At 42.2% G+C, this 24800-nt stretch overlaps 1 protein-coding gene and 1 long non-coding RNA gene across 2 annotated transcripts in view; one reads left to right on the forward strand and one right to left on the reverse strand.

Annotated features, from left to right (window-relative positions):
- The window catches only part of LOC138480957 (uncharacterized), a 38827-nt gene extending 20380 nt beyond the window's left edge, over positions 1-18447 (forward strand). The window contains exons 3-4 of the long non-coding RNA XR_011274170.1: positions 18165-18256; positions 18353-18447. This is a non-coding gene — a long non-coding RNA (uncharacterized lncRNA). The remainder of the gene's footprint in view (positions 1-18164; positions 18257-18352) is intronic.
- Positions 1-24800, reverse strand: part of F9 (coagulation factor IX) — a 512309-nt gene that overhangs the window by 76636 nt on the left and 410873 nt on the right. The gene's annotated exons all lie outside the window — the stretch shown is intronic.

A 24800-nucleotide genomic window follows, 5' to 3' on the forward strand; every position in this document is an offset into this window, starting at 1 on the left:
ATTCTAGGCATGACTTTGTTACAGACGCTTGAAGACATTCAAGCCAGAGTGAAACAACTCCTGGACCCTACAACCTTACAGGATTGGATACAAAAGGGATCAGACTTTACCATAGATAATGGTTTACCTTATTTCCAAGGACGCTTATTCCTGCCACATAAGGAATTACACGAACTAGTTATTTCCGGTTATCATGATACATTTATAGAGGGACACCCCGGTATTGCCAAGACAGAGGAAAAGGTGAAACGACAATTTTGGTGGCCCTCTTGGCAAAAAGATGTTAAATATTTTGTGATGTCCTGTGGTGTTTGCGCCCAAAATAAAAGTCAAAAGAAAAGACCAGCCGGTCTCCTTCAACCTCTAGACATACCGCCAGCACGCTGGCACACCCTATCAATGGATTTTATTACGGACCTGCCTCCTTGTTCGGGGTACAATACTATTCTGGTAATTGTGGATTTGTTTTCCAAAATGGCCCACTTTATTCCTTTGAAAGGTTTACCTTCAGCTTCTGTCCTAGCCAAAGAATTCCTCGAAAATATTGTTCGGCTACATGGATTCCCATCTATACTAATCTCTGACCGGGGAAGCCAATTCATTTCCCACTTCTGGCGCAAATGTTGTCAAATGGCGCAGATCGACGTAAGATTATCGATCAGTCACCACCCTCAGACCGATGGTCAGACCGAGAGGACAAATCAGACCCTTGAGCAGTACTTACGGTGTATGTTACAGCAATCTGAAAGCAACTGGAAAGACATTCTTTGGATAGCCGAATACGCATATAATAATTCGGTACACTCTGGAACTGGCCACAGTCCTTTTTATACTTTGTTTGGCATCACCCTCGAACCTCAAACCTTGACTCACCTCAGAACCTCGGAATGCCTGCAGTAGAACATCTGCATTCTACAATTACCCAAGCCTTCAAAGAAGCAACTACGCATTTACAACAAGCCAAGAGAAAATACAAGGAGAATGCTGATCTACATCGGAGTGAAGCACCTCCGTATCAGATTGGGGATCAAGTGTGGTTAGCTACCAGACATTTACCACTCAAAAGGCCTCGAACTTTTAACCCAAAATATCTGGGACCTTATTCTATTACGGCAATAATTAACCCAGTGGCTGTTAAACTTGATTTACCAGCTAGTATGCGAATTCACCCTGTTTTTCATGTGTCACTTCTGAAACCAGTGGTACCCGGAACCCGACTACTCAAACCTCCAGTACCTATTCTAATAGATGAGGAGCCCGAATTCGAAGTGAAGAGCATTTTAGACTCAAAAATGTTTAGGGCAAAACTGTTCTACCTAATTGATTGGAAGGGGTATGGACCTCAGGAGAGGTCGTGGGAACCCAGCGACCATGTGCATGCACCTCGATTAGTCAGGAAATTCCACCGACTCTTCCCAGACAGGCCAAAACCCCCGGAGGGAACAACCTTGGGAGGGGCCTTGGGGGGGAGTGCTGTCATGATGCCCGCTCCCGGGGAGCCGGTTCAAGCCCTGCATCCCCGAAAGCGGACATCCAGTCCCCAAGGAAGGACCCAGCAACCCCATATAAGGGCCCTTTGCTTTAAGAATAACCATTGCCTTTTAAGGGCCCTTTGGACAGTGTCCGCCTATGGCGCCAGGCTCATAAAAGACATCAGTCCTGGCGCCATAGGCGCCAGGCTCATTATGGGAGTGCTTGGGTGCACTTACCTGATGCAGACCATGCTGCAGGATCCCGGCCTCCTTGAGGCCTGAAAGGAACTACTTTACCTGTGGGATTAATTTACCATCCGGGCGTGGTCAGGGAAGGATACATACCTGATTGGAGGAAGGATACATACCTGGAACTTCTTCCAAGGCTATTTAAACCCCACCCGAACAGCCACACGTGCTTCGGGTTGTTCTGCATCTAGCAGCTGGATGCTCACCGTGTCTGCTCCTGCCAGCATCCTGGATCACCTGCAAAGGAAGAGAAGAAGAGAACAGAAGAAGGAAAAGTCCTTACCTGTTAAATCCGCATCCCGGAGACATCTCGCCGACAATCCTGAAAAGGAAGACTTTTATTTAAAAGCTCATTGCGTCGATCGCTGCAGCGCCGCATTCCACTCACCTTTAAAGGGCGCCTCCATGTTCAGCAGCGATCATCCGGATTCGCAGTCACGCCCCAACGCCTAGGGAGAAAAAGACCAGAACAAAAGGTGAGAGAGAGAAGGGAATAAGGAAAGCTAAATCTCCATGTTAAGACTTACCTGTTGATTCATTCCCTCTTCATTTCGGGTCCACGCCACATCCTGGCATTTCCGGACCCCGGCCCCTAAGGGGAAAAAGAGCGAATGAAAAGACATTACCAAAAAACCCTCATTAAAGACTTACCTGATTTCTACAAGGATTTCACCTCTCATCTTGGGTCGGTGCCTGTTCCCCGGCATTCCGTACCCCGGCCCCTATGGGGAAAAAGACACTAGCATTAGTACATTAATGCATGGACACAAGGGGAACCTCTTATCAAAAAACTTACCTGGAAGTCAAGCAAGTTTGGTTCTCACCAATCCGAAAATCCAGTGAAGTAACTGGATACCAACGCGCCCCTGCATCAGAAGCAGGATGGAGAGCTCGTCCTTCCAGACCCTAAGGTGAGACGCTATGAGGAATCACAGAAGGGTTTCGAGGAGGGTGAGAGGGAAAAGTGGGAGGCCGATTGCATTAACCCGCAGACAGTTAATCCCCTATTTTCGCCTACAGAAGGATACTTCTGCAAGCCAGACAAGCCAGATTTGGGGGCCCGGTCCAGTCCGTCTTCCGAACCCTGCGCATCACCTTAGAAGAGGTCACAGCAGCGCAAACCAGGCCAGCGCCTCCATGGGAGTCAGGTGAGCGTTACAAGGGGTCCTACTCCAGGAGGCGGTCGGATGTCCAGTACCAGGAACCAGGAAGTAGACTAAGTCTGAGCTCAGAGGCACGGAACGCTGTGACTTAAGCGTAGGCGGGGATCCCGGAAGAATCGTAAGTTAGGTTTGAGGAAAGGAAAAGGAGGAAGTGGATTCAAGGAATCGGGGGGAAAACAGGACTAGGAAGGAAGTTCCGGACGAACTTTGGCAACACACGTCAGACAGCTCCGAGCGGTAGCGTTGACACGCGTAGAGCCGCGGGGGTGTGTCTGCTTTGTAGAATGTTGAACATAGCGGGTAAAGACAGGCAAGCTGCATTCCGCACCAAATGGCCATGTTCGAAGGATCACAGAATTCAGTCCTCTATGGGTCAGTGACCACGAAGTCCAGAATGGGCGCAGGCGGCGATTCATGACACTCTGAGGGTCAGGCGCTTCTCCAAGCAGAAAGTTGGGAGAATATCTATCTCTTCGGTTGAGGCCTCCCTCTGGAACAGCCTTCCCGCCTCTCTCAAACTTGATCAGAACCACCTCCAGTTCTGGAAGCAACTCAAGACCTTCCTTTTTGCTTCCGCTTTCTCTCTTCATCTCCCCTGCTGATGCACCTGACTGCTCCGTGCACTGGTCACCTGGTCACCCTCTGAACTCGTGCCCGGAATCCTGAATGTCCCGTTGCCCTTGCACTGCCTCCGGGCCCCTCAGCGCTTAAGGGTCTGTGTCTGCAACCCGACAGACCCTTCTCTGCACTTATGAGCCACCCCCTGGCTGCACTTGTGAGTTAACTGCACTTATAAGGCAAATGAGCATTGCATTTTTGACTTTTACAAAGAATAAGTGCTTACTGCAAAGAAGATGTCAACATTTTAAGGCAGGCTTGTAATTTGTTCAGGGTTGGGATAATTCAAACGACCCGCCAGGAACCACCAATACAGGCGAGGGGTTACATGTGTCATAAGTCGATCCCTTTGAAAATGTCACACTGGCTCGTTTTTGTATGAAGATCTACATCAATTGTACCTAAAGTCTCAAATTATTGCGCTGCTGGCACATGATTATACTATGGGAACTAAAAACATTATTCTTAAAAGCAGCTTTTCAATGGTTCATATATATAGCAGAGACGGAACACATCGCCATGCAACACTCCCTGGCTGTTAGCAGTGAGAAACTGTATGGTAAATAGTTGCTGGACGGATATGCTTTGGTTCAGTGTGTGGAAACAGCCTCTTAATTCAACTGATGTTTTTTATCAGAGGGGTTCTAATGCTACCCATTGGTGGGTTTTAACACTCAGTCAGGTACTACTTGTGATCAGATATATAGATGCACCCTGTTGAAACAAACGTTCCTGCCAAGGTGTTTGCATTGTCAGTATATGGGAACATGAGTGGTGCACAATTTTACAAAACAATCAAACATTGGGTTCTTTTCCTAAAGAGAAGATACTGATGGACCCAATACAACCCTGAGATGCATTATATGAAGGATGTACGAAAGCTTTAAAGTTACACCATTGCATCTCAGAGGGTGAGCAAATACACTATTTAGATTTTGCCAGTCTATGCCAGGCTGTGAACAATGTAAACACCCAGAGATCGTCTTTGACAATTCTGGAGATATAGGGGTCATTCCGAGTTGGGCGGTAAGGGTTTACGGGCACCAGTAAGGATGCCAGTGCCGGTAAACTCTTACGGCCTTATTCCGAGGTCCTTTAGCGGGTCCCAGCAGGAACGGCTGGTCTGACCAGCCATTTTTTGCAGTACCCGTTAAGGGACCCTGGAGCTAATAATGGGCCCACAATTTGCGGGCCCGTTATTAGCGCCTTCCCCATTCCCATTGAGCCCTATGGGGGCTCAATGGGAATGGGGAATGGTTTACTGAATGGGGATTTACCGGGTCCGCATAGGTCAGAATGTCCCGGTAAGTCCCCATTCAGTGAGACCGGATCCGGACCCGGGTTTGTAAGGTAGCCATGGCGCTAATAGCGCCATGGCTACCTCCAAACTCGTAATGACCCCCAAAAACTCATATTTTGGTTTGCTAAGGTGTGAAATCTATCTACCTGTGTGCACTATAGATGTGGTGGCAAGCTAATGTTCCCGCTTTGTCATATATGCATCGAGACAAAACAAGCCATATGTAAACACAGATGATGAGTGGGTTCTGACAGGCACTTGTTGTTCAATTGAGTTAAAGGCTGCTTTAAAATGTGGCCATCAACCAGGGCACGCACAAAAGATGTGACATTTTAAAACAAACCACTCTGTCACTCTTCTGTGAATACATTCAAATGTTCCTACAGCAGAAACAGGAAGACTCTGGCTTTCTGTCATGGTGTGTGGATGATGCCACTAAACAGGCTTGTGTGGATGATTATTACAAACATCAGGGCATATGTTTGAGTATGAAGTAGATTGAGGGCAACACCACTAGGCAGCTGTTGGAAAAACTATGTCTTAATTTGCTATGGGGCAAGCTTACACAAAGAGTTCATTTGTCAAACACAGTCATCACCACAGAGCCCGATGAGCTTCATGCTTATTTATTTCATAAGTCTTATGATGTGAGCAGCTTCTTCTTCATAGATGATGAACCAGCTTATGTGTGCTGCTGATACACAGTGGAATCCAACAACTTCTGACAATACCAATATATTCAAAGAGGCATTCACTCCCGATCACTTGTGTTTAAAGCTGTATGGTGTGATGGAGCAATTGCAAGTGAGGGTTCTGTATAATGATACCAATAGTGTTATCTTTGTCAGTGCCGCTGGGGATGTCAATCTGGCCACCAGCGATTACCTAGGGGATTTAACTTCAGAGCTGGTGCCCCGTGAATCCATTGTGGAGTCTGTATCCACAGGGCCTAAAACATACTCCTACGCTTATCTCAAGTGACTGGCAGTATGCAAGTGAAAGTCATAATGCTGACTGTTAACAATATAGCTCAGATGAATGTCGACGATTTGTAAAATCCTGTACAGTCATATGCACAGGGAGATGTGCATAACAACTCTAGGGCTATTACTGCTACACAGCTTTGCATCATGTTTGACAAAAACTAAAGGGAAATTAGCATTAGCACTCTACAGAAGACTCTCAGCACTGTATTTGATAAAAGGACGTTAGCAACAGGATGCTTGACACATCCCTATGGCTATTGATTACCAGGTGTTATGGATACCAAACTACAACATCTCTTTTAGTGTGTGCTGGTTGGAACTTCCAGCTGAGGAAAGAGTTATTTTGTCACAAAACATCTAGAGAATGCAAACACAGCTGTGTTACACATGCCGACGAACACTGTCTGGCTCTACAGAAGTTGGCAGCCTCTCCATACTTTACACCACCAGTTTACCATGAGTCTCGACTCTGAAATGAAGGATGTTTTGAGCAGGTGTAATTTAACAATCCTGATAAAGCAGCCTTATGCACAAACATTCTTCATAAATATTTTAAATCACACTTGGCATGGCGATACAGAAAAGAACAAACTAACATTATACATGCCACACAGTGAATGTAATAGAGTGAATGTTCCAAAGCAGTAGACCCGGTTGCGGTGGATGTGTTAAATTAGCCAGCGCTATAGACCTAATGTGGAACTACTGCTATTTAAAATGCAGTGTAAAAAGGATGTGGCAGCATGAACTGATAGGGGAGAATTCATCTACCGAGGTACGGTTGTAAGGGGCTCGAACATGCACAATCGACCACAGGGTATTACAAGTCGACATTCAACTTCTGTTCATGCAAGCAGTTGCTGATTTAAATATCCTGATACCTGTTATAGGTAATGTTACCCAACAACATATTCTGGAGAGGTTAAAAGCTGTTGACCCTTCTACCCCACACCAACACAGCCCTGTAAATACATCCATACGAACCAGCCCCATAATCAGATCTTGATCGCTGATCACCCAGTACTTGGGCTATAAAGTATCTTTACCTACCACTTCACAATACTATGATGACCGTGCCACTTATACCTCTGAAGTGCCTAGGCCTCCCAGAAGACATATACGTTTGAGTTGGTTGTCTGATTAATGCAAACAAACTGCTGTCTAGCTCTAGTAAAGAAATGACTGCTTTAAGAATAACCATTGCCTTTTATCCTCTATGTATTGTAATTACTTTTTTAAGAATAACTGATACTTTGTCTTCTTTCTGTATTAAATATGTCTTTTATAAATAAATGTGTACAAGTAATACAATAGACTATTTGTTTATTATGTTGCCACGTCTATGTATAATAACACAAAACACTTGTTGATTTAAGTTATTTTTTTCATACAAGATAACACTAAATAGAACACACACATCTGCATGTCTGACACAGGGTAAAAAGTCTTCAAGATCTATATGCGCTATATGTCACCATTTGATCATTTTGCTTGCATTTGCACAAAACAGCTGACGGCGATCAACATTCCGACATTTGACGGATAAAGAATATGCAGTGTTGTCCACATGTAATAGCTTTATAGTCTTGTACTGGCACAGTGGTATAACATAAATACTTTGCAAAACTTTTAAATGTAATACATGAACACATCTGCATATATGGGGTGTTGCTGGAAATGTGGCACATTGTCAAACACAGTTAGCATATCCCTCTCCAGCCAGAGAGCCATCCAATGAGTTTAACCCTGGGCTTGCAAATCAGTGTTCACCACCACGCTAACAGGAGAACTGTGAGGTAATCGCATGGGACATTTATCTCTGGCATATACACTGTAAAATATTTTCCTGGCATGTCTATTGTTACTCAGGAATCCTTTTATCTGTTCATAGCCATTAAATATCAGAGTATGATCGGCTGCCTGGTGATTTCAAGAACTCTTTTTAAAATGCTCCACCCTAGAGGCAAGTGCGTAGCTTCTACGTTTCTTTTAAAGGTTTTTTCAGCTCATAAGTTCCCACTCCTCAATAGGTTGAAATGGCCTGATGTTGCATTGTAGGGTCTAAAATCAAAGGCCAGTAGCTTATAGCTTGGGCATAGTCATTGCATGGGAATTCAACTGCCTTATCATGCATGTGTTCCCTGTAATAGACTCCAGGCCTGTGTACTCCCTGATTATGTTTGGAATTCCAAAGTTAGGTGAATATTGTAAGGGTGCAGAAAAAGTAGGATCACAAAAAGGTGGCATTTCTGGAACTAAACGCTTTAATTGATCAAGAAAGCAAGAGAAAACCTATCTATCCCTATTACTAAGAGGGTTTTCTCCACCACAATTTAAGATAAGTGGTCTGTCAGGATATCAGTCAACTAAAAGGTGTCCACCGTCTTGTGTCAAGAAAACCCTTATTCAGTCCCTTACACTAGAAATAAAGAATAAGGCAGTACTATTCCAGCCCCAGGAGAAAGACTCCCTTCTTCTGGGTTATGGTTTGTGGTGTGTTGAAACAGTTATCAAAGTCTAATAACAGTCTCATGTCTCAAATGTTATCAGGAGGAATGGCTCCCTTCTCCTGATAGTAGAAGTTCCAAATAACAGTTTCTCACACATTGCCAGGGGAATGGCTTCTTCCCCTGATAGTAAAGTTCCAAACAAAAACAGTCTCATGCCTCACACACTGTCAAGGGGAATGGCTCCCATCCCCAGATAGGGAAAGTTCCAAATAATACTTTGTAGTTCAGGAGACGGTCTCCTTTCTCCTGACATCCAGTCTAAGATAGGCCGGGGGAATGACTGCCTTCGGAATGACTCCCTTCCACTGGCCTTTCTGAACCTTCCAGACAGTATGGGTTACCAGGAGAATGACTCCCTTCTCCTGGTGTCTTTTGTTCAGTTCTTTAAAACCAGGGGGTATGACTCCCTTCCCCTGGTCTTCTTTTCATTAGGCTTCAGACCTACATCACCCACTCTGAGTATTAGGAGGCTCTGCGACTGTAGCTTCTCTTCTTCTATGATCTTGCTCACTTGGTTTTACTTGTCAAGTACTGCCATGAGGAAGATGACTCATATTAATCACTTGATTTGGGTCCCAAACCCTGGTTTCTCTGTTAGTAGGTCTATCCCTGCCACTGCTGCGGTGGACACTCCATCCCAAGTACTCTTTATGACTCTCAGAGTCCTTGACCCTTCTTTTGTGGTCAACAGGCTTTGTTCTGCTACAGAAATGAGGTGGAGAAGGTGTGTAGGCTTCCTGCCACCCAAGCGTTATGGTTGCAAAGGAGCCAAGGGACAACTGCATGTGCCATCTGGGTAAGAGGCCCTGTGCCCACTCTGTTACCATTACCTTGCTGGGGTGTTTGGCACATTGCTGGGGTTTCCTGCAATGGCAGGCATCTGGTTTGGCTTCTCAAGCATCTTGCTTTACCTGCGGCTTGTGCTCTTGGTGGGGACTGTATCTGTGATCTTGCTACCCGCTGATATAGAAGACCTAGGGGGATCCTGGTATTAGTTAAAGATGTTGTCCCAGCAATCAAAACGGAGGAGTCTGGGGGCTCCCTGTTCAATCCTGAAATAATGGGCAAACCCAAGCTGAATGCATTAATGGATTTTTGCTACAGAAGTTAGATATTGCTTCCAAAATGTGATAACACAGACGGAGAGAACCAGTTTGAGTTACTGTTAATAGAGGTTGTAACCTGTCCCCTGTCTCCAGATGCATCCAACTGCATGCACCTGCACTTGTCACACTCTGTGGCATGTCATGTTCCATAAGGGGTTTTAATGTGGGGAAGCCAGTATAGTCAGCAATTTGTTCCATATAGAAACAACGGGTTGTAAAATATTTCTGATGGTGGGGGCAGTGGGGTAGGGACTAGCCTGCTCCAAGTTGAAATTCAGGTCAATTGAAGTTGCACAATATAGGGCTTTTAAATACACATCTCTCACTTAAACTTGAATAATCTCCGTAGGTCTTTGAGTCTCCCTACACTTAGCCACCTGCCTCACACTTAAAAGAATCAGTTCAGTTTGTAGTTTTTCGGCAACAGTTTGCTTTAGGGAAATCATCTTCAGTTCCATATACGGTGACAGAATAAAGTACAATCCAGTGATGCCTGAATAGTGAACATTTCTGCACATTTGACACTGTATGATTTCCAACATCGCACTATTACCTCAAAGCACTGGAATAATTCTCCTGTACTATACACAACATCCACAATATTAAAACCGTGGTTGTGTCAGCAACATTTTTAAAGAGTAGCTGCCCTATATGATTGGACTGGACATGTTTCACATGCTTTGTATGTTATCACATGTAATATTCCTGACAAAGTAAGTGAGTATGTGCAGCGATTAAATTGAAAATCCCTGAATACACTGGTGCACTAGAGTAAAACATGTCAGGTTGATAGGGCAAACACAGGACAATTCAAAATATTGTCTTGCTGCAGTACAGTTTTCCTGCCCATGTATTCCACCTCACATTTCCTGCTCCCTTCTGTACATATGCACTTGAACTATCCCATCTGTCTAAAATGAATTCCAGTTTGTTACTGGGCTTAATAAACAAGTTACATTGTCCATCAGCTATGCCTACATCATTTGCTCTTTCCTCATATGTGCTGATATGCTTAATGATTATTCAAGTACAAGTGCCCCGTTGCATGACAAGGAGATGACTGATCCCCTGCCATTTGGTTAGGTGGGTAGCATGCACTGACAGTTATGACTCAGAAGTGTTCATGAACTTAGAATTCATCAATAGTGTGTGCATCTCACAAACCCAGAGGACCACAAGATGGGATCTCAATTGCTAAAAGACAAAATGCATTTCTGTCTCTCCATCTCTGTAGTTCAACTAAGTGGCATGCATACCTTGACTTTGTATCCATCAAGCATGTTGAATTACCTTAATTATATTGAAGGATATGAACTATACAGATCCTAATAGGAAGCCATTAATTTCTAGCATGTGAGTTGGAACCACTTGACAGCTACTCTTCTGAGATGTATGGCTACAATGCTGACCCAGAAGGTACTTGACTATCCCATCCTTCACCGTCTTTGTTGGTATTCTGTTTTGATGAATATACTGCTTAATCTGTAGTAATCTAGATCTGATGACAAGTAAATGCAATATTGTAAAGCAACAATGGGTAGTTATTTCTCATAGTTTTGTCATAATGTATTATTAGTGAAATTAATTCTCACAAGGAAAGGAGGAAAATGCAGTGGTGCACTACATGTAATGTAACTCCAGACCCCAAAGCAGACTCCAAAGTGAAGTGAGACATGTGATCTGTTTGTACACAATTAACAACTTACTTGCATTTATATAGACAAGAATTTCAGATCCACTCTCTAATGTATGAAATTAGAATGTGAATGCACAATAAAGTGATTCAGTCCATGCAGGTTGGAAAGATTAAAACATAGCAAGTCTGTTGCCCTTCATTAGGGTCCCGTCCCCCGTTAAATACAATTGGTGATAGACAGTTAAACAATAATTGTTATCATCATTCCATACTGGGGCATTTCATTGATTGAGTGAACCCCTAGTATATTAATGCCTTGCATTTTTCAAATTAATGTCAAATTATTTTACTGTATTCATGGAACTAATCCAGGTATGTCTGTTCAATATGTTTTTATAGTAGTATAAATAATGTGTTAAGAGTTAAGAGTACAACACTGGGTTGAAAACTAAAGCATTATGCCACTGATGTTTAAATATAGCCGAGAGGTTTGTATTCAACATTTATTAACATGCATAGTGCTTTACAAGTGCACTAACAAGTTCGACAGCTCCATCTTTGAAACTGTTTTGGAGAATGACTGCATGTTTGTGAATGAACGCTAGAATATGCTTGTCACAGTGGTGAGTTTGGATTACTTGCAGCTTATCTTGGAAGTCGAATCACGGTTGATCAGATTCTACCACATTGTCAGAGGTTTAGTGTGGACGACACTGAATCGGAAGGTCCACTGGTTGCCCGCTGACTCTCTGTCAATGTTGATGTAAGCCTACCATCAAATGTTCTCATTTGTTTATAACAAGATGCTTACTGTCCCAGATTTAAAGTGAACTTTGCTGGTAGGAGAAATGATCTAGTTCAAGGGACCATAATCTGGAATAAATGTCCTTTTTCATTAAGTTCTGAACCTAACTTGGGTACCTTTCAATGGGCTCTTAAACTAAACTGTTTCAATTACCTTTTTTGCTTACACTTCAATTTTGTACATGTTCTGTCAATCATTCGTAATGCTCTCATACCCTTTGGTTTGAGTGCTTTATGCATTCCCATGATCATTAACATTATTTACAGGTTTGGAGCTTTGAGACCACATTGATTAATTTTACTATTTGTTTTGCAGGAGTGTCTTTATATGTTTGCATTTTCTTTTTTGTTTTTACAGTCTTTCGTATATGAGGTGTTTTTTGTCCTATGAACTTAAAAATGTTCTTCCAAACTACTACACCGTGTTTAATACTGTAATGTACACTTTGCACCAGGTCTTGGGGTATTTATTTACACCTATATAAAGTTATCTAAAAAATATTCAAAAAAATCATATCATTCAAAATATGATATCAATGTGGTGAAATAATAGTCAGGAGAAAGAAACTACTGTCAAATGATTCCCAAGAGACATTCTTGAATTGTCTGAAGATTGAGAAGGATTGATGACAATTGTTGCTTGTCCTGGATCAGACCTGAAGAGTGGTAACATGGAAATCCTGAGAGGCTGTGACACTATGTAGAGATCAGCTCTTTCCTCCATAAGGAGAGGCAGAGGTTTGATCTCAGTGTAAAGAATGTATGAGTCACAGAGCTGCAGTCATTGTTGGGCCACTCATCCATGAATGGTTTGTCACATTTGGGGGTTCTAGGGATACTTGTAGCGTCACTGAGCAGGCATGTGACAGCAATGTACTCAAATTAATGGATGTTTAAAATGAATTTCAATTCACTGCTGGTTTCAAGGACAAGGAGGGGTAGGCCTTCACCAATTTTTGAATATCTATTTTTCTGAAAGGCAGTAGGCCACGTGATCCTGAGTTAGAGCATGGTTATTAGAACAATGTAATTCTAGAATAAAGTATTGATTAAGTATAATTTTTATAAACTGAGGTCAAGATTTACTTCTTTTTAAACTGGTATAGGAGGCATTACATTAGACAACTAAATCCCAGGCACCTATTTTATGTGATACACTATGTCATCCTGCAAGCTACCATTATATTATATTAGTACCCAGTGAGGGGGTGTGGTGGCCTCCCAGCCAATCAGGAGTCTCAGAACTAGGGTTTTTACCACAGGGTAAAAACCCTGCTCCGAGCCTCCTCGGAGCTGGAGGCTGCCATCTACCCTCAATGGGAATCATGTAAGTGCGCTCCCCCACATTGCCTTCCCCTTCCCCCACCCCATCCGCCTTTTCCACATCTCCAATCCCTCCCCACCCCTGCCCCCACCTTGTCCCTCATCGGCCATGGGAATACTAGTCTTGGTAATGCCCACTATGGACGGGGAAAAGGGACTACATGTAGTTCCCTTCTCCCTGATCCATGGAGGTCATCTTCATTTGTAGTTGTTTCTCAAGTTGAGAAAAGGCAAACGCACCATTTCAAAACTTGAGAAAAACACTATTAGTACCACAGTACATCGTGCAGGGGTACTAACAGCACTATAACCCTCCCATGGGGGGGGGTATTACCAGTCAAATAATGCCCTGCGGCTAAATTATGCATGGGGTATTACTGACGGGCAATGCCCATCTGCGAGGGTTACATTGCTTAAGTAATATTATGTTATTTTCTGGCCATAATAGTTTTTTAGTTATACATACACCTAATCTCACTACAAAAATATACCGAATACATTTGAAGCATTGCCTCAATTGTTTTGGATTAAGGAAGAATGTGTCCAGTAAGGACTGCTGAACAAAACAAATTCTTTCTAGGATGGCCACAGGAGGTCCTCTTTTATTCATGGCAACTTAAATGGACGGGGATGGAAAAAGATGGATGCAAGGTCTTTAAACAAATACATAACCAGATATCCTGTAAACTGGCAGCCCAGCCCTTTCTTATCTGCTGCAGACCAATACTCATATCCCAATATGTATTGTTCCCCACACAGTGAAGGGGATACTTCCAGCAAGAGCACACATGCACTCCTACACCGCAGATGAGGTTGGGTCAACCAATAGCTCCTACACTGGTGCAAATGCCAATTCTGAAAACACCAGCTCCATCACAATGGCAGATCGTTGGTTAACAGCTGCAGATCTAAAATGAGTGAGGTTGGGAATTATGGTGAATAAAACATAAGAATCTATCAATTATTTACCATGAGTGTTGCATAAGAACAGATGAGACCAATGGGAGAACAACGTTAACAACTAAGTACTCAATCATTTGAAAGGTCTCCCAAAAATCGAAATATAATTGTGCAGGAACATGAAATTGTAAAATATATTAGGAAGATAATCTCAGCTGATTCAATAAAAATAAATGAAACATTATGGGTCCCAATAATGACACTCTCTAAATTAATATATTTTTGGAAAGGGGATATTAGGATGCATATTTCGAAATCACAAGGCAGAGCGCAACCACACAACCTACAGATGATACATTCTAGGAAGCATCTGCTAAAATAATTACAATCTTAGGGTTATATTGAAGAATGTCAGAAAAGAACAATCAAGCAGGCTTTATCAAAAGAACATCCTCATAGGATAAATGCTGTCCCTTGGCCGGCATATCTCTCAATTCATAGTGTATTAAATATAGCTTTGTAGGTCACCCAAATGCCTTCAATACATCATTATACATCTAGGGGAGACATTGTGTATGGGTACATCCAGGAACCTGTTTGTCTTATTCATGAAACTTCACACTCATTTCTGTACTAAGATCTGAACATTTATCTTGACAATACCAACTTATGTCAAAAAATAGATTTATTGATATGCAAAATTTCACCAGTTCTTCATTACAATTGTCGACACCCACATTCATACACCACCATTCATTCCATCATTCACAACACAGTCTCACTCAATGCTTCAGTTTTTCACAAAAGAATATACGTTAATCAATCCTCAACACCCCTTTGAATTGGCAGTAAGTGTTAATACATAACATCAAATAGCATCATGCTTATTCAATTTCAATTGACATATGTTTCGGTCGTCAAGAGATAGGCTCTCAATTCTGGCCAATCAATGTAGGCGACCTTCTTCAGGAGACGGATGGTTCTATTGCGACCACTCCAATTTATCAAAAAAGGTGGGGGATGTCGTCCACACGTATATCTAAAAATAAATTATATACGATTTGTCAAAGTTCCGATTTCTTATTTTTCTAGAAACAGATACATCTTGTGTGTATATCTCAATATATTTATATACATACTGCTACTTCCACACAAATCATGGTGTCTCGTGTCAGTGATGGAATTTATCCTACAGAGGTAATTCATTTTTCTATACCACAACTGTAACAAAAAAGGAGTCAAGGCAACTCAGTAAACCTCTCCCATATATCTAATGAAAGATATCTTAACATTGTGTACATCGCTGTGTGTTCACCATCACACCAGCTTGCCTGATATATTATGCAGGAGTGAAGGTCTCTAAGATGTAATTCAAAACCTTCCACTTTGTTCTCCCTGGTTTCCAATTTTTCAGGGCCAGTACAACCATTCACGTCTCTAGAATTCAACACAGAGAGTATGTGTATAGACCAGTTGATTAAGGTACATTACACATGATTGCCCTTTCTCACGGCATCTCACCTATTTTTGGGCACGTTACTTGGTCATTTCCATATCCGCCATTAAATCACTGCCTCAACAGTGTCTGTGGTACATCTTCCTAGAGGGAACAGAGTCATGTCACTATCATATATACGTGTCCACATATACAAACAGTTATCATAATGTGTCACATTCTGTCTCTCCTCATCTAGGGCGCCCTCTAGTGCATGTTAAACACAGGCTATTCACCAATTTTGTGATGTACCAACTGGCTAGTTCGCTCACAAATGTCCCGTAGCACTTTCAACAGTTGCCATGCACCTAATAACAGTATGGCATTACTTTTCCATTTACTTATATGTTGCCTCCAATCGCCTGCTTAAATGGTTCTCGTGGGCTAAGGGCTGGCAATCCACATTAAGTATTTTCAACATTTGTATCCCGGACCACTGTCAGCAGCCGCATGCTTGCGTTCCTTTCTAAACTAGGAAAATGCCTTCAGCCACCCTTTAGCACGAGGGACAAAGTAATTTGGAGTCCCCTTAGTTTCTTATGTCGTGAATAGAGTGAGTCACTAACCCAAACACACCGCAGTGTGCAATCTTGTCAGCGAAGCAGTAAATCTCCTCATTAACATGCCGCCGTGTATGCTAAAAATGCTGCCGAGATGCTGCTGTGTTGTTTAGTGCCTTTTTAAGTAAAGCAAATATCCATACGTGTACCTCCGTAACGTGCTCTGCCACAAAGTTCTCATTGTGAAAAGTTGCTCCAGGGAATTTCATCTGCTTAATCATGCAAGAAGAACATCTTTTTAATAGTTAAAGAAACCCCCCAAGTACTTACCAGTCTTTCGTGTGTGGTCAAGCAGTGTATTCACTTGCTAAACGGCTCTCCGGTAACACTCTCAACAAGGAGTGGGCGTGGCTACCTGATAAAGCTAATGGCCAGCAGCAAGAATCTTTTTACCATTATTCGGATGTCTAATATGGTTGCCTTTGATAATGTTCGAGCAGTGCTGACAATTCAGGCACGGAAAGGTGCCATTACGTGACTTCGTCAGTGTTCTTTGAGTGGATTTTTTAGGTCTTTCAGCTTTGATGAGCATGTCCCTAAAGTTCCGTCCTCTTTTGTACGCTAACATTGGGGGGGCTGGAAAGAGACGGTTAAGATTCGGATCTGATTTAATAAGATCCCAGTTCTTAGTGATTATTTTTTTGATTTGAAAGCTCTGGGCAGAGTACTTCAGAGTGTAAATGAGGTTAGACTTAGGTGATGTACTATTTAACAAACAACCGAAACCAACTAAGTCTAACCTCATTTACACACCTTTCCGTGCCTGAATTGTCAGCACTGCTCGAACATTATCAAAGGCAACCATATTAGACATCCGAATAATGGTAAAAAGATTCTTCTAAAAAACTTCGCAACCTGTGACTCTATAAATGTCATCTACACCATCAGATGCCCCTGTGGGAAATACTATGTGGGGAAAACGTGTAGGAAAGCCAAAGAAAGATGGACAGAACATAAGTCTCAGATTCGCACAAAAAATTTGAAGTCACCTGTATTCCGGCACTTTAGAGATAACAAGCATAACATCTCGCAAATGAGATTTGCAATACTGGAAGTACTACACCCCCTCCAACGAGGAGGTGACCTACCCAAACTTTTGGCACAAAAAGAACTATACTGGATTCATAAACTAGATGCAATGACTCCACTCGGTTTAAATGAAGACTATTATTTAGGTCCATTCATTTAAAGATTTCCGACATGAAATTTATATTTTTTTTTTTTTTTTTTTTCTTCCCCCCCCCCCCTTGTTTTTCATCCTTTTCAATGTTTTTTCTATAAACAGTTGTTAGGATTGCTGATTAGCATTGGCTTAAACACATCACAAGATTGTGAACCATTTGGCATGGACAGGTGAATAGTAATCTAAACATGTTGTTAATGCTTAGATATTTCTATTTATTCCGCTAATTTTGTCTTTGAAATCCAAATTTGCACCAATGATACCCCTTTCACTAGACTGTGAACCAGGAACACGGGCAGATTAGCATTGGTGGATTACATTACAAGGATGTAGCTATATACTATGTGTACCAGTCTTATCAACTAGGATCTTTACGCTAAGATGTTGGTCCATAACATGTCACGCCTGATTCTCTCTCCCCCTACACACCTTCGACTACCGAGGGGTATTCATACATTGGACACTGACTTTCCCCTTGAGGTTTTGTTATTACCTTTTTACCCTGTCACCTGGTTTGTTTACATATGACGACACGTACGCGCGAGCGTGATGACGTCACACTGTAAACACGCCGCGGTATATACTGCTCAGTTTAGACCATGACGCACAACACGCATATGCGTGATCACGTCACATTACCATTTACTCTATAAATAATGGCGGCACAATATATGGAGACAAGCAACCCCTCGGCAGCAGGTCTCCTTTAGTGCCACCCTGGTATGCACTAGGTAAGAATACTAAACCTTTCATATTCTGACTCGGACAAGAATTCTACTATAAGTCTGTGAAAACTTGGTCCACCTCCTTTGTCTAATACGTAGACTTTACATTTGATCCTCTGCCCTTACTTTCTCAGTACTTCAGTCCGGAATTTCCTCCAGACCACTTGCGGTTGATGATTACCACTCCGCCTCACCTATCCCGAAACTGGTCAACTACGATATCTCCGTAAGTGACTCATCATTCCTCTATCTTAATCTATCCTCAACTTACTATTTTTTACGGTCCTAATAGGCGCCTTCCATGTCTATTTTACTTCTACAGATAAGGACTTTCTCATCAAGACTTTCTGTCGTATTTAGATGAAGGCCTGGGATTTCCGCCCCAGACCACCCGCGTTCTCCTGAAGAACCTTCTTTATTGCAAAACACAAGGTTAGACTCCTCAAATAGGTGCTTTAAAAATTTTAGTTGAATCCACGATTAGTAGAGATTTTCTACATATTTCCACATCTGATCAATGTGTAGAAGTTAGTATCAATCTAGTGAATTTATCATTAATCTCTATACGTATGAAAGAGGCACAGGGGGTGCCCCTACGGGTTACTGCCATACATTTAATCCTTATATGCTATGAGTGTTTGTGATATATATCTTGATCTACAATGAGTCATTTACAAAATGGAGTTGATTTAATGTTGTTGGTGTAAGTATATTTCTAATGTACATTTTGTATATATTTTCTTCTAGAATAAACTTTTGTTATTGCCCCTGATGAAGAGTGTTGTAGCACTCGAAACGCGTTGGGCCCTCCATATCTTCAACATCAAGAATAAACAATGAAGAATTGTTCTTGTAACCTTATCTGAGTTAATATTATTTTTTCGCACAAATTACCTTTTCCTATATATTACAAATCACAGATTCTCTTGAATTTATTATGAAATATTTCTTGTAAGTGAAATCTAACTGTTGGTCTGGTATTCCAGACACTAGATAGTGTGCAGGGGACGTAAGTTCCCTACTTGGGAACTTTTATTTTTTGCATTGTACTTGTCCATGTGTCCCATTTTAGAAAAATGCTCAACCAGAGGTTTGTCTTGTACCTTGTTTGTGATACATGAACGATGTTCTGATACTCTTTGGCGCACCTCTCTCATTGTCTTGCCGACATAGATTAAATCATATGGGCACTGAATAATATGTATCACATTTTTACTCAGACAGTTGGTGTGGTTATTCAGCTTCCATTCCTTCTTGTTGCCATACTCGAAGGATTTTCTTGTTAAGGTAAATTGACATGCCACACAATGGCCGCATTTGTGATGTCCTATGACCGGTTTCAAACCCCATTGATTCATCACTGTTTCATCTACAAAAATCTGGGTCCAATCAAACAACCTCACTGTTGACGTCACCACTACCATAGAGTAAGAAGTTTACAAACCATAACTCGAGCTTTCAACAAATGTGCCTGCTTATGACCTGCCCGAACACAATATCAAACAGAACATAACATGTACACGGCTGCCTTCCTGTCGCCTAACAGTGAAATCCAACAAATCTCGTGGTCCCTTTTCTATAGTGTCGCTTTATAGAAATGCACCTCCCCAAGATAAAACAGGAAACCACCTTCTACAATATCAGGTAGCTTCTTCTGCTAACCAATATACCCAGGTAAACCCTTAAGGAATCATCCGTGAGCCATGCTAACTTGCCGCACTCACAGGGAAACCATTATACTTTTGTTTCTCATCTGCTCGCTAAGCTAACTGTCTAAGCTGACCATTCAAACTTACCTCCTGACAGGCACCTCTACATCAAATAAAGATTTCAATAAAAGACTCCAAATGGACAGTTCGTCCCCCCCATTTGCCACGTAGCTGAGTGTATACTTACACTCTGTGATCCACTGAGGTCTCTTGGATACCAACACTCCAACAACCTGCCACTCTGCAGCCCGGTCTGATAGGCGTCCTATGGGAAGCGGGCAGAAATGTCTCTTCAAAGGCAGATCTTGTTGACCTCTTCTTTACACACATGATTGTAGGGATCGATAACCGCGGGTCGCCAAACAGCACCTCAGGCATGCAGAGGGACAAGATGTTTTTTGGTCCAAAAAAGAAGCAACTGTCCTCTGAGAACATTGGGCCCATCAAACCCCTCCCCCCCACCCACCCAGAAGAACAGAAGACTCATCCATGGGGCAAGATCACTGTCTTTTATTATCAAACAAATGACAGGGATCACACCAGAAAAATGTACATCCTCTGGAGCTCTCGTTTTTTAAGTATGTGTCACCCGGTTTAATCCCGGTGGGATGTCACCCCAAAAACCTATCAGCCGATTACCTTGATCAGTTTGGGCAGGCTGCATATAGAGAATATATAGGTTTGTTCTACAATCAAATAGCCATGTCTAGGAGCCCTTCCTAAAATCACCCCTACTAGTATCAATCTACAATGTTGCAGGGTCACAGAGAGACCATTGGCCCTTGCAACAAATTATCCCCACTTGAAAGGTGAAGCTGGTTTGCTCAGAGGGTGTCCCCCCATCCCTGGGACCCTGGACAGTTTCCAGGTTGGGTGTACCTTTTCAAGGCAATGGGAATGAACATGGAGGTGCAAAGTGTTCCCTAATGTTGCCATTCTCTGATCACCTAAGCCTGTGAGAGTGCATTCAGTTAATCATCCAAGTGCTACACTTGTAGCTTCTTCTCCCTTGGTTCAATGGGAATGGCTCTTTGGGCCTCATTACACGGACGGCGGTAAGGGTTAACGGTCACCGTTAATGGTACCGGTGACCGTTAACCCTTACCGCCTTACTACGAGGTCCCTTTGCAGGTTGGAGAATTTAACGCCTGCTTTTTGCAGGTGTTAAAAACCAACCCGCAAAGGGACCAGGGAGCTAATTATGGTACCGCAATTTGCGGTGCCGTAATTAGCACCTTCCCCATTCCCATTATGCCCTATGGGGCAAAAATGGGAATGGGGAAGGGCAATGGGGGAAGGGGGAATTACCACCCCACCAACCTTGGAATAGGGCAGTAATTCCCCTTTCCACCAAGGCGGTGCCAGTATTTTACCGGCATGGACCAAGGTGCTAATAGCACCTTGGTCCACTGCCGTCCATGTAATGAGGCCCTTTGTCTCACTTGGTTGAATGGGCATTGTTCTGTTCAGCTGGATCATATGTCATGAGGCCATGAAATTATGCCCTTCACACCCGTAATTATGAGAATTTTAGCCTGACTTTCTGCAAGTGGCGTATTGTCTTGGTAACTGGAACATTTCCATCTCCACTTGTCCTTGACTGAGTGCCTTGTTTCTGCTCGCCTCTTGCAGCGGCAATTGTGTCAGCCTTTCCATGTGCTCAAATATGCGTTGATACATAGATTCACCCAGAAGATAGACCCATGAAAATAATGCTGTCCAATAGTAAGCCTGTTAGGTTACTTTGATTTATTAGAAACATGATATGCCACTAAGAAGGCCCGCAAGATTGTGCGATGCAAGTCTCGGGTTGTAGAAGAGGGGGACTATTTGTCAAAATACCGAGCACGTAGCACAGAAGCAAGGGAGCACTGTCCAAAAGGTGATGCAGTAATTGAGCACTATGCTAGGATAAATTTAGATGGCTACGATATTAAGGGTGCCCTTCAGTGTGGTGATAGAGAGAGCTACAATTAGTGGATTTAGTTTTGGGAGGAAATAGAGTACCCATGCATGAGTATCTCTTGGTGGATCTGCAATGTGTCTCCCATTGATGCTCTACACTTTATTGACAAACGGACCCTCGTAGATCCCTTGTTGAGTCTGTGGCTCACCATCATGGATACCCTCCCTTGCCTTTCTTATCCCCTGCATTAATGTGCTTGCTGAAGTGATCTAGGTGTAAACTAGAGGTTACATGTTGGTCCCATAACAGGTCTAGCTCACTCTTGAAGTGTTCCAAGAAAAATACAATGAGCACTCTAATCCCCTTCAACACTGTCTGCTATATAAGTGCACTTCCTTTTCTTAAACCAATACACTTAGATGGAAAGAGAATGATGAGCTGTAGCACACAATCATAGTTAATTTATTTGATGGTGCCAACACCTTGGAAATCATAATAATAATAATTTGGCATTTATATAGCGCTACAAACCCTCAGGTATCTGAGCGCTGCTTATTACCCACGGTGTGTGGTGCTCATTTTATCGACCTCGGAAGGATGAAAGGCTGAGTTTGGCCCCGCCGGGATTCGAACCTGAGTTACCAGGCTCTGCACAGATGTCAAAGCGAGCGCTCTACTCGCTGTGCCACTTGACCGGCTTGCCACTCATAGCTCTTGTATTTGCATGTGTGACTACAACCTGATGGAGGGATGTAAGTGCAACCACTCAGGGGTATCTAAGCAAGCGAGAGTCATACATTGATACTCTGCATACCATCAGCATAGTTTTGAAATTCCAATAATTTAATAAGGGATCATGTCGAGGTTTGATCTATAAATTACACACTTGTGGGACGCCATAGTGAACCTTTTCTATAGCAGAGACAGAATCCCCTATTTATTTTTTTTTTACCATTCGTTGTTTAAAAGGAGCTGGGCAAGATACAGAATTCTCAGAAGTTCCACATATCTCCCAAAAGCAATGAAGGATAACAATGTGGTCCAGAGTAGCAAAGGCCTCAGATATGTCTAAAATACATACAATCCTAGGGAGACCTACGTATGTCCCTTTACCAGGTTGAAATCCAGACCGTTTGTCTCCCAGTAAGTTATGAGCTTCTAAATGGACTTCTAGCTGAATAGAAGGGCTTTATCAACTAATTTAAAAGGAAATGGGACATTTGTAATTGGGTGGTAACAGGCACGATCTTCAGAATCCGGTGTAGATTGTTTAAGCATACGTAACCCGCAGACTTGTTTCATAACATCAGGGACTCTGCCTGTTTGGAAATCAATGGAGTGAGAAAGTATAAATATTTTTAATGACCATGGAGGGGCAAGGATCGCCCCTGCAGTTAATCAATTTCAGGTTTAAAATAATAGGTTTGGCATCAGTTAATGAGAATGGCTTGAACTCAAATATTTCTGAGAGGGACAGAACAGGAGGAACAATCTATGCCGAAACATCCAAGGAAAAAGAATTGCCAGAAGAGTTCTCACACGCTTGTATATTAATGCGAAAAATGATACTCAAAATATTATCAAAGAAAGGTTTATTACACCATTCTACTGATGGAGTGAGGCAGAGCAAAGTGGAACACGGATTGCTTAGACCTTCCAAGATACTAAATAATGTGCTTGTCGAATTGACAGAAGAGTGCTCTAGCTTGGTGTAGTAATCTTTTTTCGCATCAATGATGGCTGTTATATATATTTGCCTTTCTAGTATTAGTTGAAGACTATTGTCCATGTTTGGGGATCTTCTCGACATGTATTCTGCTCTGCAAAGATTCTTCTTTTGGTTTGATAAGGTTAGTAGTGAACTATATCCAGAAGGTTTGGCTTGCATCTTCTTAGTCCAGATAAGGGGCTAAGGAGTCCACAATTTGGGATAAAAGAGAGTTACTTCTCTCTGCAATGAAGTCTGAAGGAGAATCTGTCAATTTCTTCAAATTAGGGTGCTTTAAATGTGGACAAAGCTGGATAGACTTTAGAGTTTGTTCACATGATATGAAAGTCATATTAGTAGGCTGCTGATGGATGGCTGAAAGACAAGGCAGATATAACATGATGACTATATGACTGGACCAATCCATGAACATAGTACATAAGTCTCTGGGAGATTATTATATGCGATGGCCAAATCTAGACGTTTGCTGTTCCATGCTGAGCATTATTGTCATACCCAGTCCTGGGTTTTGCTTTGATTTATGGTATTTGCATTTGTTTTATTTTTATTTTAAATGCAATACCTCAAATAGCAGAATGCAACCCACAAGGCTACTAACCATTCCAATGTGAGACCAACTTTTGAAATGCAAAACAAATACTACAGAATACAAACCCACTGGATTACGTGTATGTACTTCTACATTGACAATGTGAAGCTCAATACACATTTGCAAACACTATTTGTCCATGTATGTGTTTCCTAGTTCGCATGTGTGATATATTGCAAATTATTTCCATATCTCAACAAATCATAGTTTCATACCTGCATATATATTTGTACTCAGATGTTTCAGATCTTGTCCACCCAAAAATCCCTATCATAATAGTCCTTTCATTTTCCCCCCAAAAAATACCTCTCCCAAAAGATGGACACAGTCAAAACGTTTCATTTTAGTAAATGTCAATGACAGTTTTGGGGAAACTTATTGTGATATGTATTTATCACTCCTTGCGCACATTAGTGTCAGGCGTAGACACCTGACACTAATGTCAGGCTCCTATCACCCATGTGGGTCTGGGAATGCGTGCTACATTGACAGGTCATTCAGGTGCCTGTGAAATGTTAAAAAAGAAAATAAGTATTTCACTCTCCAATAGGGTGGTAGAAATTCAACAACACTAAATCATTCTGACAATGTTGCACTTTAAAAGAAAATGTACAAATGGGCCTTGCATGACCCACTCAAGCATTGTTCAGACCCCTTGCAAATGTTCCAAAGAGGTCTAGGAAAATACTTAGTTTTCTGTGTGTTATGCTATGTCCTTTAACATAGAACAGAATGCCCCCTTCCACCCAGTGCTTTTCACAATTTCATCCAGGTGATGGAAGGGTAGGAGGTAGGCGGTGCGGAGCATCTGCATGTGAGCACCAGTGATTTGTGAAC

This window comes from Ambystoma mexicanum, chromosome 5p, assembly GCF_040938575.1.
Source record: "Ambystoma mexicanum isolate Mex_15411 chromosome 5p, UKY_AmexF1_1, whole genome shotgun sequence".
Lineage (NCBI taxonomy): Eukaryota > Metazoa > Chordata > Amphibia > Caudata > Ambystomatidae > Ambystoma > Ambystoma mexicanum.